Here is an 18,225-nt window from a genome sequence, read left to right on the forward strand (position 1 = left end):
TAAATTACTTAATAAAAAATAAAGTTAAACGCAAGTCAGAATGATTTATGGTTTGGGATTCTCTAACTGGGCCTCACTGGAGCTTAGTTAGATCAGAGTTTTGCAGCTCGATGGCCCACAGACAGGGGTTTGGCCAGGGCAGTGTCTTAAAAAAAATTTTGTTTTGGTTGCTAATGCTTAAAAATTGGGATTTCCACACAAAATTCGTATGTGTATAGGTAACATTTTACATACACCAAATAAATATAAAATCTGTGCAAAGATTTTTCTCTTGAAAAACAAGAATATCTGGCAACTATGGCAACAATTAACTGGATCTGAGTGGCAGCTAGAATGCCAGAAGGGCCGCTGCCCTCCAGTTCACACCGTCCTTAGCTTTCCCTGTAGCTTCTCACCTCCTGGGCTTCTCTCATTGACATCAACTGTCGGGGTCACACAGGCATCTCAGTTTGCAACCTCTGAGGAGGACCTGTAGTCCACTGGTGATTAACCCAAACTAGATTTTTACCAACTCAAGAAATCCTGTTTACGTCTTCACTCAGGGCATCCCCCTACCAGGAGGTAAGTTAGGGGGTTGTGAATTCCTTGACTAAATTAAGAGAAGTTATTACAAGGAAGAGTCAAGAATGAGGTAGAGCCTTGCTCACAGAGCATGACAAAGGAATCCTGATATGTATACACACACACACACACACACACACACACGTTCTTGTACCCAGGGAATAGCCAGTAACAAATACAAGTACTCTAGTCTCAGTCACAACAGCCTTTGTTATCCAGACCTCTCACTGGAAATAATTCAGCCACTTAGCAGCAACACTCGATAATTCTGGCTGCACCTCGAGCGCCAGAGGGAGCTGTTTAACTGCCCTTGACTTCAGCACCCTCCAGTCATAAACACCCAACTCTCTCCATTCTTCTGTATCTCTGTTTCTCTTGATCTAATTCTGGGAAACTGGGATCTATGTGAAGCCAAAGGGGGGAAAAGGGTGGGGTTTGAGACAAAGAGAAAACTGGGTGGGGAAATGATACCAGTAAACTGGCGTGGGGAGAGTGCATCAGGAGAAACGCTAGCTTGGAGTGTGCTTTGTTACGGTGTCAGCCAGCAAAACAGCTCATCTTCTGCCATCATTAGAAAAACAGATGGCAGTGGGGAGGGGAGGAGGGGGAGTGACTCATCCCCCAAGCAGGGGGTAAGAAGGGGGAAGAAGAGGCCAGGGAAGGAGGGAGATAAACAGACAGAAGACTGGAGAACTGGGACGAGATCAAAGGTATCCTGAGAATTCCCTTCTGGTGCTTCCACGCATGATCGCAAGAGGGAGGGTAGACAGCAGGCCCTGGAGCTGGCTTCGGTGTTTCCCAGAAGGTTACAACACACAGCTTTCCCACTTTGTCCTCCCTCCACACTGAACCCAGCGCATGCTGTGGTATCCAGAGCATCCCAGGCTGCTCTCAGCTCCTTTGCTGATGCGATGAAGAACAAAACTGTGTTCCCTCTTATGACCCCCCACCACCCAACTACTATCAGGCACAGACGAGGACTGACCACCACACACCTGTTGGTACCCCTACTCCGGGGGTTCTCAAAGTGTGACCCATGGATAAGCACAATTGGCGTCATCTAGGAACCTTCACTTTCACTTTTCACTTTCATGCATTGGACAAGGCAATGGCAACCCACTCCAGTGTTCTTGCCTGGAGAATCCCAGGGATGGGGGAGCCTGGTGGGCTGCCGTCTATAGGGTCGCACAGAGTCGGACACGACTGACTTAGCAGCAGCAGCAGGAACCTGTTAAAAGTGCCTATTCTCAGGCCCCATCCCAGACTTATTGAATCAGAGGCTCTGGGGGTGGGGCCCATCAATCTGTGCTTTTTATTCTTTTTTTTTTTAATTACTTTTTAATTTTTTTTAATTGGAGGAAAATTGCTTTTCAATGTTGTCTTGGTTTTTGCTGTGCAATAATGTAAATAAATTATAATTATGTGTGTGTATATATATATATAAATATATAAAATATGCTTAGACCTTCAATCATGTCTGACTCTTTGAGACCCCATGGACTGTAACCCGCCAGGTTTCTCTGTCCATGGGAATTGTTCAGGCAAGAATATTGTAGTGGGTTGCCATGCCCTCCTCCAGGGGATCTTCCCAATCCAGGGATTGAACCCAGGTCTCCCACACTACAAGCAGATTCTTTACCATCTGAGCCACCAAGGAAGCCCAAGAATACTGGAGTGGGTAGCCTATCCCTTTTCCAGGGGACCTTCCTGACCTATTGTAGCGGGGAGGGTTTTCCTCATTTTGTGGGGTGATAATTGAAGTGAGTGGTCATTGCATCCATGAACACATAATACTGTCAGATCATATAAGTGTTATCTTCTGTCTTTTTTCCCCTTCCTGCTTCCCTCCCTCCCTCCCTTCCTTCCTTCCTTTTCTTCTTTCCTTCCCAAAAGTCATATTTATGAATTCTAACAAAATGTACAGTCCTAGGTTCCACTTAAATTAAGAACATCTTGTTCTCTAGGGAATGCAAAGGAAATAAAGGCCACACTTCAGCCTCCCTTTGGATAGAAACGACTAACTTACTTCCTGTAGGATAATTAACATGGAGTGCCCATTGGCTACATTTTGGCTCTACTTTTTCTTTGAGCATGTATCTCTTGCAAGTTCATTGTGCTTCCCAGCAGCACCCATTTTGGCTTACAATTTCTGATAGTCTCTCTTCAACCTTTTGCAGGTTCTTGTAGAGTTGTGCTCTTTCTTTTTGGACAAAAAGGGAGCCATGCAGGAGGACGAAGCAGAATGATGTCAGAATTAGGTTCAAATTCTGAGTCTACCTTTGTTAACTGCGTACAGTATCTGTCTGGCTTTGTCTCAAAACTTCTGTGAGAATCAAGTGAAATAACTGATTTTAAGGTGCTGTGTAATTTGTATGTAATGTAACATATTTGTTGCAGTATTGGCTAAGGAACAATATACATCAGCATGTAAGGATGGGATCTTATTGAAACAATATATAAATATTAAGACTCAAGAAACAGTTCACACACCCATAAGTCTTATGAGTATTATTATATACTGAAGATGGATATGGTTAATTGATGTTCTAGAGGCTTCCAATAAACTGTAGAAAATTTTTAAAGAGTTTTGGGGATGTTTCAAGTAAGTTTCTCTGGGCATGCTACTGTTTCTCCTATAAATTCTGATATATATCCTTGTAAATGACTGTCATCTCACTTATCACATTATTTCAAGATTATATGACAGGTCCATCCTTCCAACAATCTGTGAGCTCCTAGGGATAGGATTGGAGAAGGAAATGGCAACCCACTCCAGTGTTCTTGCCTGGAGAATCCCAGGGACGGGGGAGCCTGGTGGGCTGCCGTCTATGGGGTCGCACAGAGTCGGACACGACTGAAGTGACTTAGCAGCAGCAGCAGCAGTGATAGGATGTGTGTTATTCCCTTGAAAAGCACAGGCCTAACTCTTCAGTGACTCCTGCTTCTTCCCCTTCACAGGCAAGCAGAGAGAGTTGAGCATCTCAAATTGAGAAAGATAGTATCAGTTTTCTGAAGAGTAGCACAGTGGAGAGAAATGTAGGGAAGGAGTAGAAGGACCAGGAGAGAATACAACCCTGTGATGCTTAGAATCGGAGAGCCTTGCAATGAGGGCAGCCTGGAGGAGCCGAGGGAGGCTGTCAGGAGTCTGGAGGCAGGCTTCAACCTCAGTTTCATCCGTTGGTACATGCTTCTTGGACAAGTCCATTGACTTTTCTGAATTGTTTCCTCAGCTTTACAGTTAGATGGATACAATTTATCTTTTAAACTTGTTGATCAGATACCAGGTTCAGTAAACAATGGAGATGGACCTGGGGCCAGGTGTCATTTGGGGCCTTCAAAGTGGCCCCAGAAGAATGTAGATCATGATGATTTTTCAGAAATAACTGCAAATCTCCCTTGTTACTGGGACTTTTCCCTTCTGTATACATTTTGAACTTGATTATACCCATGAGTCTTTCTCTTAACGAACTCCAGTTCAGATCTGTGGCCTTCTTGGTTAGCCTTTATTTCTTATTCACTGACTGCATTTACTTAAGTGTAGGTGGGCAGTTGTATTGTTTTTACACATTTGGTAGCTGATATCAACAATGCTTCCATCACTAATTCATTCCATCTGCTCCACCATTCCTTAGATTCTTTCTTCTGTGTCGTCTTGGCCTTCTCTCTTCCCTTCGTTTGTTGTTCGTATTCCAGATGGTAGCCCTGTTAGCTGTGTCAGTGTGCTTCAGGATCACTTATGGCACTGTCTGGGTTTCCTGCTGTACCTCTAGGATGTGGGGGCCTATATATAATACATGGGGTAGAAATAATGGCATGAAAATCAAGTTTTTATTGCACCTTTTCTTCTTCCCCAAACTTTAAGCCCAGAGGGGTAGAGAGGAGCTAGAGTCAGACTAAAATGCCCCTTTACAGAGATGTGCTTTATATTTGGGTGATGAATGCCTGCCTGCATCTCTGACCATTCTGCATCTCTGATCATGGGGTGGGGGGAGATGGGGGTGGGAGAGGCTCACAGGTTAGCCTACATGTGATAAATACCCAAGAAGTAAGTGATTGTGATTGTTACGGGTTTCTACCTGATGTGTGGTCCTTTCGGACTAAGGTTTAAAAATATAAGCCTTCACTTGGTCCCATAGTAACCCCTATTCAGCCATTTTTTTATTGAACTTTTATCCTTTCTATCTGTATGGTTTATCTCTATTACTGTGCTTTAGTAATGCCTTTTTCATCACTAGTCACAACATTTTTTTAATACATGCCCAGAACTTGATCTTTGAAGTGTGAACTCATGGAATTGCTACTGATCTTTCTGAGAAAAAAAAGAAAAACAGTCACCTGAGTATGTCTTTATAAATTCCTTATTGAAAAGAGAAAAGTGAGTCTTTTTGAGGATACCTGTATTCAGAAAACCAAATGTTCCAATCCAGATTTTATCACTCTAGGCACTGTGTGATTGCAAAGTTGTTTAACTTCTCTTTATTTCCTTTTCATTGATATTTTGTCATTTAAATAACAGCCAACAATTAAACTTCTCTGTGCCACATTTTAGCTGTTTACAAATCAGACATAATAATCAACCCCTCCCTTGATTCTCAGAAGACAAATCATATGAGCTTACTTTTCTTTTACATTCTTGCCAAGTTCTTCAGTATCTGAGTGGAAAGGAGTTAATTAGGGTGGAAATAATAATGACCTAACAGCCAATAATGAGTATAGCTACTCCACTTCTGGTAGGAATTGTGTGGGTTCACACAAATCTAAATCTAAATATGTGTTAGACGTGCTAAAATCCAGAGAAAAAAATGAAAATTAGCTTACATTGGAACTGTCTTACAGGCTCACTGGCTGCCAAACTCCAGTCCCCTTGAGATTTATTTGTGAATGTCTCTGCCAGTTTTGTGCAATCTCTGCACCAGGCTGGAGATCTGGGCATGGCTTTAGGTTTGTCCAGAGTCCCCTTTGGGTCCAGGGCTTGACTTTAGATCCTCCAGCTGAAATCTCTGAAAATTGGACTGCAAATGTTAATTAGGACTAGGTTTTCATATTGAAAACTAAAACCATTGTGTTTTTCCCCCTCTGCTTTCCAAAAACAAGAAAAGAAAGAAACATTAAAAGCACAACCATGCAAATTGTAAAACCTCCTCTAGATTAGCAAAATTCATGAGAATTTATGTTTGTCTAAGTCTCCTGCAGAACCAGGCTGTGACAGCCTGATGGGCTTTCTACATTTTGCTCCTTTTGTCTTCTCCAGCTTCCTGTGTGGGCCACTTTCTCACTCTGTTAATTCCTTTGTGACATAGGCTTTCCCTATTTCTCTTCCAACCACACCCGTTTTCTGATTTACTTTGTACTTTTCCTTATTGTACTGCTCTTTTGAGTCTTCATTTGTAATCCAGGTTTGCAGACAATTGAAATATTACTTGCTTATAAAAATAATATGGAAATTCTACAGTTTCTTTCATCTGTCCAGGTGCTTTCTAATCATTATGCTGAGTTTATAAGAATTCAGTTCAGTTCAGTCGCTCAGTTGTGTCTGACCCTTTGTGACCCCATGAATCGCAGCACGCCAGGCCTCCCTGTCCATCACCAACTCCTGGAGTTCACTCAAACTCATGTCTATCGAGTCGGTGATGCCATCCAGCCATCTCATCCTCTGTCGTCCCCTTCTCCTCCTGCCCCCAATCCCTCCCAGCATTAGAGTCTTTTCCAATGAGTCAACTCTTCGCATGAGGTGGCCAAAGTATTGGAATTTCAGCTTTAGCATCAGTCCTTCCAATGAACACCCAGGACTGATCTCCTTTAGATTGGACTGGTTAGATCTCCTTGCAGTCCAAGGAACTCTCAAGAGTCTTCTCCAACACCAACAGTTCAAAAGCATCAATTCTTCAGCGCTCAGCTTTCTTCACAGTCCAACTCTCACATCCATACATGACCACTGGAAAAACCATAGCCTTGACTAGACGGACCTTTCTTGGCAAAGTAATGTCTCTGCTTTTGAATATGCTATCTAGGTTGGTCATAACTTTCCTTCCAAGGAGTAAGTGTCTTTTAATCTCATGGCTGCAGTCACCATCTGCAGTGATTTTGGAGCCCCCCAAAATAAAGTCTGACACTGTTATAAGAATTAGCAGTGAGCAAATAAAACCTGATTCTATCCATAAATAACTCTATCCCTTTCCTCTTTTTATAAGGCCTTTCTCCACTAAGATTTCTAATGGTTATCGACTGAAAATACACATACAACCTAAAAGTTCAGAGTTATGTTTTATTATGTGGAAATTTTTAGAACTTCAAGCCTTGGAGGCAGATCTCAAATAACCCTGATAGAACTGCTCTGAGGAAGCAAAGGGAGGAACCAGGTTATGTAGAAGCTCTGCAACAAAAGACAGGTAGCTTGAATGTCAGAAGTTTTTAAAAAGTTTTTTTGTTCATTAAAGAGAACCAGATATCCCAAGCCAAGGAACTTAGAGCTTTTCTCTGTATGGGGCGATGCAAGAGTCTGGGCTCACTGAAGTCATTCCTTTGATATGCACCTCAGGGATCTGGAACCAGTGTCCCTGTGTTTTCCCTTAGTCATGTCCGACTCTTTGTGACCCCATGGACTACAGCACGTCAGGCTTCCCTGTCCATCAACAACTCCTGGAGCTTACACAAACTCATGTCCATCAAGTCGGTGATATCATACAGTCATCTCATCCTCTGTCATCTCCATCTCCTTCTCCTTCTCTCTTCAATCTATCCCAACATCAGGGTCTTTTCCAATGAGTCAGTTCTTCACATCAGGTGGCCAAGGTATTGAAGTTTCAGGTTCAGCATCAGTCCTTCCAATGAACATTCAGGACTGATTTTCTTCAGGATTGACTGATTTGATCTCTTTGCAGTCCAAGGGACTCTCAAGAGTCTTCTCAAACACCACAGTTCAAAAGCATCAATTCTTCAGTGCTCAGCTTTATTTATTGTCCAACTTTCACATCCATACATGACCACTGGAAAAACCACAGCTTTGACTGGACCTTTGTTGGCAGAGTAATGTTTCTGATTTTTAATATGCTGTCTAGGTTTGTCATTGCTTTTCTTCCAAGGAGCAAGCGTCTTTTGAATTCATAGCTACAGTCACCATCTGCAGTGATTTTGGAGCCCAAGAAAATAAAGAGTGTCACTAATTCCATTGTTTCCCCATTTTTTGCCATGAAGTGATTGGAATGGATGTCATGATTTTAGTTTTTTGAATGTTGAGTTTTAAGCCAGCTTTTTCACTCTCCTCTTTTACTATCATCAAGAGGCTCATTAGTTCTTCACTTTCTGCCATAAGAGTAGTGTCATCTGCGTATCTGAGATTATTGATATTTTTCCTGATAATCTTGATTCCAGCTTGTGCTTCATCCAGCCTGGCATTTCACATGATGTACTCTGCATATAAGTTAAATAATCAGGGTGACAATATACAGCCTTGACGTACTCCTTTCCCAGTTTGGAACCAGTCCATTGCTCCATGTCTGGTTCTAACTGTTGCTTCTTGACCTGCATACAGATTTTTCAGGAGGCAGGTAAGGTGGTCTGGTATTCCCGTCTCTTGAAGAATTTTCCACAGCTTGTTGTGATCCACACAGTCAAAGGCTTTAGTGTAGTCAAAGATGGCAGGTATTCTCCTTTCTGAATTCCCTCAGGGTTCACCACTCACAGTGGGGGGCTGCAATCGCTTGTAACTGTGATTCTGATAACTGGTAATTGATGCTTTTGAATTGTGCTGTTGGAGAACACTCTTGAGAGTTCCTTGGACTGCAAGGAGATCAAACCAGTCAATCCTGAAGGAAATCAGTCCTGAATATTCATTGGTAGTATTGATGCTGAAGCTGAAACTCCAATACTTTGGCCACCTGATGTGAAGAACTGACTCATTGGAAAAGACCCTGATGCTGGGAAAGATTGAAGGCAGGAGAAGGAGATGACAGAGGATGAGATGGTTGGATGGCATCACTGACTCGATGGACATGAATTTGAGCAAGCTCCAGGAGTTGGTGATGCACAGGGAAGCCTGGCATGCTGCAGTCCATGGTATTACAAAGAGTCAGACATGACTGAGCAACTGAACTGAACTGTGACGTTCTTGTTTACTGATATGACAGGAAAGATTCCATTTCTCACTGTGTTCCTAAAATATATTTTAAATGCAGTCTAAGCATGACTCAAATATGTTCACTGAGACTGTTCTTAAAGTTCATAAAATGTTGATTAGTTTACCATTTACCTTCATGGTCATTTGCATATCCTTTATCAAATAGTCATATTGACAAGCTCTTTCAGAAAAGTCATTTCTAATTTATCCTATTAAAATAGATATTCCTTTAAGTGAAATTATTTTATTCAATTCAGTTCAGTTCAGTCGCTCAGTCATCTCTGACTCTTTGCAACCCCATGAATCACAGCATGCCAGGCCTCCCTGTCCATCACCAACTCCTGGAGTTCACTCAAACTCATGTCCATCGAGTCAGTGATGCCATCCAGCCATCTCATCTTCTCTCATCCCCTTCTCCTCCTGCCCCCAATCCCTCCCAGCATCAGAGTCTTTTCCAATGAGTCAACTCTTCACATGAGGTGGCCAAAGTATTGGAGTTTCAGCTTCAGCATCAGTCCTTCCAGTGAATACCCAGGACTGATCTCCTTTAGGATGGGCTGGTTGGATCTCCTTGCAGTCCAAGGGACTCTCAAGAGTCTTCTCCAACACCAACAGTTCAAAAGCATCAATTCTTCAGCACTCAGATTTCTTCACAGTCCAACTCTCACATCCATACATGACCACTGGAAAAGCCATAGCCTTGACTAGATAGACCTTTGTTGGCAAGGTAATATCTCTGTTTTTCAGTACTTGCTTTTGGTAGCAACTGAATGATAAAAGGTTTTTTTAAGTCTCATACTTAATTTTTTAAAACATATGAAGTACATGTGTGTGTGTATGCTAAGTCACTCCAGTTGTGTCCAGCTCATTGTGACCTATGAACTGTAGCCCGCCAAACTCTTCTCTCCATGGGATTTTTCAGGCAAGAATTCTGAGTGTGTTGCCATGCTCTCTTCTAGGAGATCTTCCAGACCCAGGGATCAAATTTACGTCTCTTATGTCTCCTGCATTGCCAGACAGGTTCTTTACTGCTAGCACCATCTGGGAAGCCCTTATATGAAGTGCATATGTATACCTATATACATGTATGTGTGTGTGGTTGTGTATGTTTGTAAGTTTGTTGTGATTAACCCTATAATGACATAGTGAACAATAAAAGGGTAGCAGTCCCAATCTGATTGTAATTATTGGCAAATTGGAGCAAATAGTGTGCAGAGCAGAAAGGATACACATTTTAGAAAGTGAAAGTGAAAGTCATGTGACCCCATGGACTATATAGTCCATGGAATTCTCCAGCCCAGAATACTGGAGTAGGTAGCCTTTCCCTTCTCCAGGGGATCTCCCCAACCCAGGGATCGAACCCAGGTCTTCTGCATTGCAGGCAGATTCTTTACCAGCTGAGCCACAAGAGAAACCCAAGAATACTGGAATGGGTAGCCTATCCCTTCTCCAGGGGATCTTCCCAACCACTAATGGGTTTAAATCTCAGCTCTGCCCTTATTAGCCATATTTTCATGTAATATTTTTTAATTTCATTTTAATTCTATAAAAGTAATACATGTACCTAGTATAAAAAGCCAGTTAGCTCCTCTGGTTTTTTTTGAAAACTGGCAGTGTCTGCCCCTCTCTGGCTAACCTCGCCTCCCAAGGCAGAGACAACTCTTTCATGTCTTTTTTGCTTCTCCTCTTTAATTCTTTAATTTCATCAGGAAATTATGTCTATAAATATCTGTATCTATGCATGCATGCGTGCGTGCTCAGTCACTTCAGTTATGTACAATTTTTTTGTGACTCTATAGACTGTAACTCATCAGGTTTTTCTGTCCATGGGATTTTCCAGGCAAGAATACTAGAGTGGGTTGCCATTTGCTTCTCCAGGGTATTTTCCCTGACCCAGGGATAGAATGCTCATCTCCTGTGTCTCATGCATTGCAGGTGGATTCTTTACCACTGAGTCACCAATGGCCCATGTATATTTGTGTCTATATATATATCTACATATATATAGATAGATAGATAGATAGATACGCACACACATATATCTGTTTAATAATGCTTGTACTGCCAATCTTGATTTTTCTTTTCGTTTGTGGCATTATGTACGGACTTCTTAATATAGGAGGTGGGGTTTGAGCTCTCTGACATGCTCTCTTGCTCTCTCTCTTTCTCTCACAGACACACACACAAACACTCACCTATATAGCTGCCTGCAGAGGTACTTGACAATCCTAATTCCTGAGTTTTTCTGGTGTTCTGTGCATTTCAGGCATTTAGGTTTCTGTTTTCTCAGATCTGCTCTGTCAGCTACTACTCCTTCATGAACTTTCCACTTTCTTAAACTTTGTTGGATTCTCCATTGGCTGTCATGGTCTTGCCTGTCCTCTTTGCTCTTGTGATTTCATACCTTCTTTACTCCTTTATTCCCATATTAGGGGACTTCCAGAAGGAGCAGATATAAAAACAAATTCAGTTCATATGTTTTACCAGCACTAAGCCTGAAATGCAGTAGATATGCAGTGATCAATATACCATCACTCCTCAATATTCCCGTCAACAGGGTTTATGCTGATATAGAGGAAAACAGAGGCACTTGATAGAGACAATGTTTCTTATTTTGGTATTTTTCCCTCTACTGTCTCTTCTAATTTCTTATTTTAACCTAGAGCCAAGAAGAAATGTCTTCAAGGCGCTCAACTCTTGAAAGTGTAGGATTTAGATAAACAAGCACTCATTCACAGAACATACATTTATTGTCCATGTATAGTCTATGACTCTTGGGATGTTAAAAGAATCAAGATGAAACTCCTGTCTCTGGTAATCCACTCTGACTTGAGGGAGGCACGTTTTCAAAGTTCTTTGGGAATAAAGGAAAGATACTGTATTTACTTACTGAACAGGCAGAGGATGGGTGTGGGACATACGATTTGGGGAAGATTTCAGAGCAAAGTGACACTCTTGTAGGATTTGATGGTTTTATTAGTTGGTGTTAAAGTTGAAAGCCCTGTGGGCAGAGAGGATGGTATGTGTACAAGGAACAGGGATTTGAAACACAGGGAAAGTTTGGAGAACCCTTTGGAGACTACAGATGAGGCTGATGGGGCTCAGGCTAGATGAAGACATGGCTTGAATGTTGCCCTACTCAGACGATCAACTTTATTCCAATGGTATTGAAGAGCATCTCCAGGAAGCTGAGAGATCAGATAAGGTAGAAAAATTGTTGAAAATGAAGCCCTTGCAGAAGAGACACGTGATAAGTGGAATGGTTAGGAGACAATACTTGCATCTCAAGAGAGAGATGTTGAGAACCCAGACTCAGCCCCACTTGGTAAGGATGGAAAGAAGTCATGACTGAGGGCTTTCCTTTTAAGATATGAAATCGATTCTAAAATCCCAGCCAATGGGGACCAAGAAGATCTATATCTGACTCCCTGGTGCTTGGATGGATAGTGGATGCCATTCACCTCTGTAAAAAAAAAAAAAAGAAGAAGAAGAAGCAGGCTTGTAGGAGAAGATAATGAGCTTGGCTTTAGATAGAGTGAGTTTAGTAGAGTTGGAAATAAAAAGTCTAGAGTTCAGTCACACAGTCTCAGTTGATGACCTGTTGAGAAATGAGGGAAATATGGATGATAATTAAAGGTAGGTGAGGGGATAAGATCATGCCAGAAATGTGAATGGGGAGGGGTGGAGAAAAAAGGCATGGGAGGAGGGAAGTAATACAGGGAAGAACAGAGGAAGTAAAACTAGTCAAGGGAATAGAGAATGATTAGAAAAGTAGAAAGAAATACAGGAGAGAATGGTTGTATTAAGAGGAAAACCATGGAAGAGGAGAGAGATGGCAAATGGTGGGAAATGCTAAAGAGCGGACAGATGAATTGAGTATTGACAAGAGACAATTAGGCTTATGATTTCAACATTTGCTGTAATCCCAGACACAGTGGTAACCGTGGAACCGGAGAGAGGGAAGTATGTTGAGAAATAGATAAGAACATGGATGCAGCAAATAAAAATATTGTTTCCAAAAGTTGGCCAGTACAAGGAGTGAGATGAACAATAACTTAAGTGGAAGACAGTGTTTATGGAAAGACTTTTGATATGAATGAAACTTTAATATATTATCTGTGGATAATAAACTGATTAAAAGTCTGGACACCCAAGGTAAAGAGGAGATAGAAGGGATTACAAACACTGTTGGCTCTGAGTCAGATGGGAAGGAAGGCACAATGACTGAAGACAAAGTTTGTAGTGCTGACTTAAAAAACATTCACAGCCTAAAAGTTGAGAGTTATGTTTTATTCTGCGGGGACTTTTAGAACTTCAAGCCCAAGAGACAGCATCTCAAGTAACCTTGAGAGAACTGCTCCGAGACTGGGGGAGGAGCCCGGTTATATAGAAATTTTGAAAATAATAATAATAATAAAGGGTAGGTAGTCTGAACATCAAAAGATTATTGTTAATTAAAGAAAACCAGATAACCCCAGACAAGGAATTTAACGCTTTTCTATGTATTGGAAGATGCAAGAGTCTGGGCTCATTGAAGTCATTCCTTTGATAGGCACCTCAGCTATTTGGGGCCAGTATCCTGTGTTTTTACAACATCCTAAGTTCCTTGGGTAGAGAAGGCAATGGCAACCCACTCCAGTACTCTTGCCTGGAAAATCCCATGGGTGGAGGAGCCTGGTAGGCTGCGGTCCATGGGGTCCTGAAGAGTCAGACACGACTGAGCAACTTCACTTTCGTGCATTGGAGAAGGAAATGGTGACCCACTCCAGTATTCTTCCCTGGAGAATCCCAGGGACGGGGGAGCCTGGTGGGCTGCCGTCTATGGGATCATAGAGAGTCAGATATGACAGAAGCGACTTAGCAGCAGCAGCGGCAAGTTCCTTGGGACTCACCACCCTAGGAAGTGGCTGTAGTCTAGTGGCTGCTAGATGGCAGGTATTCTTCCCTTTCCTGAGTTCTTCACTGGCTCACATTGGTAGGCTGCAATAGACTCTGACACCCTTGTTTATTGATATGGAAGTAAATATGTAAATGTGGTAGTATTTTTCCATTTCTTAGTAGAGTAGCAAACAGAATTTAAGAATTCAAGGAGTTCATATGCAACAGTTTATCATTTCTCTGTGCAGACTTCCCCATCTTAGTTGATGGCAACTTTATCCTTCCTGTGGCTCAGGACAAAGTCCTGGGTGTCATCTTAATCCCCCTCTCTCATTCTCCACATCCAATTCATCAGTTCAGTCCACTAGTTCTGCCTTGAAAATCCATCCACAGTTCAATCGCTTTTCACCATCTCATCTGCTGCCACCCTGGTTTGAGCTATCATCCTCTACTACCTGGATTCCCGCAACAGCCTCCAGACTGGTCTCACTCCTACCCCTGTTTTAGCACTTTTTATTCTCAACACAGCAGCCAAAGGGGCCTCTTCTGCCAAAACCCTCCCAGGATTCCTCAGTTCATTCAGGGTAAAATACAGAGGCCTTGCTATGGTGTACACAGCCCTCCAAATTTCCCTTCTCTGATCATTTGACTGTAAATGACAACTGTCCTCTCATTCTCTGCCCATCCCTCAACCTAGAGCACTCCCTTGCTGTGCTGTGCTTAGTCGCTCAGTCATGTCCGATCCTGCAGCCCCATGGACTGTAGCCCTCCAGGATCCTCTGTCTGTGGAGATTCACCAGGCAAGAATACTGGATGGGTTGCCATGCCCTTCTCCAGGGGTTTTTCCCAACCCAGGGATCAAACCCAGGTCTCCTGCTTTGCAGGCAGATTTCTTACCTTCTGAGCCACCAGGGAAGCCAATAAATTCTGGAGTGAGTAGCCTTTTCCTTCTCCAGGGGATCTTCCTGACCCAGGAATCGAATTGGGGTCTCCTGCATTGCAGGCAGATTCTTTATCAGCTGAGCTACCAGGGAAGCCCCAGAGCACTCCCTTGTGAAATCACTCAGTCGTGTTCGACTCTTTGTAACTCCATGGACTGTAGCCTGAGAGGCTCCTTTGTCCATGGGATTTTCCAGGCAAGTATACTGGAGTGGGTTGCCATTTCCTTCTCCACAGGATCTTCCTGACCCAGGAATAGAACTCAGGTCTCCCGTACTGCAGGCAGATCTTTACCATCTGAGCCATTAGGGAAGCCCAGGGAGCACTCCCTCACTTTGCCCTATTTTTTAAAAATAAGGCTGTTAAAATAAATAAATAAATAAATAAAAATAAAAATAAGGCTGTTACTTTCTAATTCCCTAAATAATTATTTGTTATGTTGTTCATTCACTAAGTCATGTCTGACTCTTTTCGACCCCATGGACTGTAGCACGCCAGGCTTCCCTGCCCTTCACTATCTCTTGGAGTTTCCTCAAACTTATGTCCATTGAGTCAGTGATACCATCTGACCATCTTGTTCTCTGTCATCCCCTTCTCCTGCCTTCAGTCTTTCTCAGCGTCAGGGTCTTTTCCAATAAGTCAGCTCTATGCATCAGGTGGCCAAAATATTGGCGCTTCAGCATCAGTCCTTCCAATGAATATTCAGGGTTTATTTCCTTTAGAGTTGATTGGTTTGATTTCCTTGCTGTCCGAGGGACTCTCAAGAGTTTTCTCAAGCACCACAGTTTGAAAGCCTCAATTCTTCAGCACTCCCCTTCTTTATTTGTTACACTTAATGTCAATATTCCTCACTGGGATATAAGCTCTACAGGGAAGGGTTTTCTGTTTATTTTATTCACTGATAAACCTCAAGTGCTTAGTACAGGGGTGCAGTGATTGGCACAGGGTAAATGTTCGATAAATATGTCTTGAGTGGATGAATGAGGTAGCAATTAAGGGCAGCCACAGATTGGGAAGAAGATGGCAGTCGGGTAAAGATCTGGAGAAGAAACTTGATTACTATGGGGAAAAGGAAAATTTTGCTAACTTGTGAAGAATAAAAAGGTTGCCAAGAGACCCTGAGTTTTATGACTCCTTTAAGACTCTTTTTTACTGGATACTCTTTTTTTATTGAGAGAAGCCTGTAGTTAGCATGGCCCTGTCTTGGGACTTGGGGGGTGAGTGATGACATTTAGATTCCCTTCAACTCTTTGAAGGCTATTTGTGCAATGGGTAGAGAAAGCTTGGTTCCATGGATTGCTTCTCTTCTTAGCTATGTGATCTCAAACAAAGCCATTTCCCTCCTATGGGAAAATAACATCTCCCTTGGTTGACTTTGAATTTTGTTTTTGGCTCTCTGATGTTTACGAAAGCATTGACAGACACTCGGGTGCTACACACGTGTATAGGATTATCATCATTGTTATCATCCCTGTGTGAGAAGTCACCTGAAGCAAGACCAGGTTGAAGCATGCCAACAGGGATGGGTGACATGTGCTACATGCTGCGCACTGGAGGTCCTGGCTGAGGAAGCCAAACGTTCTCCATGAGGTGAACGCAGAAAGCTTCAGCAGGAATCCAGTAGAAGCAGAACCTCCACTTTCCTCCTTTCAACTCAGTCTGATTTTTTTTTTTTTTTTTCCAGGCCTGCAGCTTTGAGCTAAGTTTTTGTGTCTCTTTCCGTCTACCTTTCCAGGTGTAGGCACCCCACTTGGGCACCATAACCTTATTTAAAGGGCTAAAAACATTTCAGATCTGAGTCTTGCTGGCAGCATACCAGCTCCAGCCTATCAGCTGGGGGTAAATTTCCTTAGACACTTGCCTTGAGAGGGTGCTCATTATCCATAGAGGATATAAGGCCTCCACCTTATTTTACCTCTATTTCATTGCACAGAGTAACAAGAATAAGAGAGAAAACAAGCCTTTGAATGTCAAACAAGAATGAAGCAAAACAACAACAGAAAAAAACCACGCCAAACCATGCACTAATTTGAAAACAGACTCATTGCCTCTTTCCTGTCTGACACCTCTAGCCCAGCGACCCTAAGTAAGCCTTTTTTCCCCAGTGGATTCTCCATAGCCTCTTCAGCCTTATACATTGTTTTCCTTCCTATTTGAGATCAGTAATGAGGACTTGGCAGGAATAAGATTCAAATGGGTCAGGAGGCCCTTGTGGCTTTTCTCGGGCTTGTTTTCCACAGCCCATTCTAGCCTGCAACATACTTCGCAAGAATAAGTTGGCTGCCGATCTAGCTCACGGTGAGAGGCCGCCACGGAGGGTAGCATTTCAGGCTAGTGAGCCTGGAGCCACGAGCAGGCTTCCTGAAGCCCAGAGCCTGGGTGTTTCCTTACACGTGCACACGCACATACACGTGTACACTCAGCAGCACACACGGGGGGTCCTTATCTAGACCAGATGCTGCTGCCCACTGTGCCAGCCATGTGTCGTGCATGGCATTTTCTTCTGTTAAGCTCCTGGCAACTGTTTTTCCTTTCTTCTTTCCTCCCTCCACCTCCCACCCCTTACATCCACTGCATGTCCAGATTGTCTCCTGATTCATACTGGGCCAGCCTCATATTTTTGTTGTTGTTATTGCAAACATTAGATGCTTCCAAAGCTGGAAAAAAATAAAAAGGAAAGAAAAGAGAAAAAAGAAATAAACCACAACAACCCCCAAAGAAAACATGTTCTAACCAGGAATGTACAATACTTCATGCATGGGAAGCATCTTCCCACCTCTCCAAGCTTAGCTACAGAATCTAGGGCTCCAAATTCCAACACATGAAAAAACAAATTCATCTAGCTCTTTTTTTTTAAAATATGAGCTTCATACCATTTCTCAATCTAAAAGCTTGCTGCTCCCCCCAATGGCTAGGATTTGCACAAGTTGCATAGCCTCTTCTCCCAGCTTACACCATGGTCACTAAACTATGATCGCTCTTTCAGTTTCCTTTATTCATTTCTTCACTTAAAATAGCATTTTCTGAGTGCCAAGTATGTGTCAAGATTACAAAAATGAATAAGGAATTTCCAACACAGCATACAACAGAGGTAAAAAGATCAAATTGCTACTCAATGAGTAATAATACAAAGATATGAGCATAGTCACATAGAGGCACAGAGAATAAAGCAAATAACTTGCCTCAATTATGTTAAGAAGATCTTACAGAGGGGTAACCATCTGAGGTGAATTTTGAAGGAAAAATAGAAACATATGGAAAGGCAAAAATGTGAAAGGAAATTGTATGATGCCGTGATCCAGTTTTTTATACCATGTGTATGTGTGTGTGTTGGTCACTCAGTCACGTCCGACTCTTTGTGACCCTATGGACCCTGTAACCCACCAGGCTCCACTGTCCATGGGATTCTCCAGGCAAAAATACTGGAGTGGGTAGCCATTCCTTTCTCCAGGGGATCACCTTCCTGGCCCAGGGATCGAACCTGGGTCTCCTGTATGGCAGGCAGATTCTTTACCATCTGAACCACCAGGGAAGCCCCTTTTGCATAACAAATCATCCTCAAATATCAATGTCCTGTATCAAGAACATTTATTTCTCACTCATTCATCTGCTGGTTGGCTAAAGTGGTTCTGCCTTAGGTTTGGGGTTGGATAACTCCACCTAACTCTCACTCAAGGACCCAGGCTTCAAAGTTTTAGGGTCAGTAGATACCCAGTATATGTTCTTCACAT

The 18,225-nt window shown here is 42.6% G+C and overlaps 1 protein-coding gene across 1 annotated transcript in view; it reads left to right on the plus strand.

The window, feature by feature from the left end:
* Positions 1 to 18,225, plus strand: part of PAPPA2 (pappalysin 2) — a 317,947-nt gene that overhangs the window by 273,652 nt on the left and 26,070 nt on the right. The window lies entirely within an intron of this gene.

This window comes from Bos indicus x Bos taurus, chromosome 16 (assembly GCF_003369695.1).
Source record: "Bos indicus x Bos taurus breed Angus x Brahman F1 hybrid chromosome 16, Bos_hybrid_MaternalHap_v2.0, whole genome shotgun sequence".
Classification (NCBI taxonomy): Eukaryota; Metazoa; Chordata; class Mammalia; order Artiodactyla; family Bovidae; genus Bos; species Bos indicus x Bos taurus.